The 1,309-nt window shown below is 38.2% G+C and overlaps 1 non-coding gene across 1 annotated transcript; it reads left to right on the forward strand.

The window, feature by feature from the left end:
* Positions 1-306: 306 nt before the first annotated feature.
* On the forward strand, positions 307-601 carry LOC147363092 (signal recognition particle RNA). Its single transcript, XR_015137480.1, has one exon.
* Positions 602-1,309: the final 708 nt, after the last annotated feature.

Genomic DNA, 1,309 nt, shown 5'->3' on the forward strand with positions numbered 1-1,309 from the left:
CAGTCAAACAAAGAGAAAGAAAAAAAGAATAAAAAGAAATTAGTACAGCTTCAGAGGCCTCTGGGACAACATCAAGCATACTAGCATTTGCATTATAAATGTGCAGGAAGGAGAAGAGAGAGAGGGCGAAAGGAGCAGAGAGCATATCTGATGTAATAATAGTTAAAGACTTCCCTCACTAAGAAAGGAAACAGATATCTATGTCCAAGAATTACAGAGAGTCTCAAACAGAATTAACCCAAAGAGGACCACACCAAGATAAATTTTAACTAAAATGGAAAATATTAGAGATAAAAAGAAATTATTGCCAGATGTGGTGGCACGTGCCTGTAGTCCCACCTGCTTGGGAGGTTGAGGCTGGAGGATTGCTTGACCTCAGGAGTTCTGGGCTGTAGTGCACCGACCGATCAGGTGTCTGCACTAAGTTTGGCGTATGGACACCTCCCAGGAGCAGGAGACCACTAGGTTGCCTAAGTAGGGGTGAACTGGCCCAGGTCGGAAATGGAACAGGTCAAAACTCCCATGCTGATCAGTAGTGGGGTCATGCCTGTGAATAGCCACTGCATTCCAGCCTGGGAAACATAGAGAGACTCTGTCTCTAGAAAAAAAACAAAAACAAAAAAGAGAGAGAGAGAGAGAAAATATTAAAAGTATCAAGGAAAAGCAGTAATTTACATACAAGGGAAATCCCATAATGCTATCGGCTGACTTTTCAGCAGTTTATTTACTTTATTTATTTATTTTTTTTACTTTACTTTACTTTCAAAATGGAGAGAATAGCAGCACTTTCTTTCCCTTTCAAATAACTGCCCAGTCCCTAATTTCTCTATCTCATTTTTAATTAACTGCCAGTTATATTTTTTACCTCTTATTTTTGCATGATCAAGGTTGTATGGGGCCCCAAAACACTTAATCTAGTGAAACCTGTCTTAGTAATTTTAATAGAGAATCAAAGTCATTGCTATAGGTGTTACTATTGCTATTGGTCCTTACTATTGGTTCTTGGTGGGTGTGTGGGTTGAGGGTGACAGTGGAATTTATCTACAAAGTAAATTTTTGTGCTCATTAAGATGCTTATGATTATTTCTCCTCACCTAACTGCAATAATCTCCATAAAACTCTTGCTTTACAGTTCATATTCCCCAGTAACTTAGACATTTCTGTAAATCAAATAACAATGTTAAAGAGATACAATCCAAGAGTGATTCTGAAACTTAAAATTAAGTCTAAGAGACTATATTATTCATGGGAGCAAAGCCTGCAGAACCCAAAATCATGGTAGCTATATTGCCACCATGTCTATGTGCAT

The sequence above is a fragment of the Bos grunniens genome, chromosome 11, assembly GCF_055505025.1.
Source record: "Bos grunniens cultivar Pamir isolate PY7600 chromosome 11, Bosgru_T2T1.0, whole genome shotgun sequence".
Classification (NCBI taxonomy): Eukaryota; Metazoa; Chordata; class Mammalia; order Artiodactyla; family Bovidae; genus Bos; species Bos grunniens.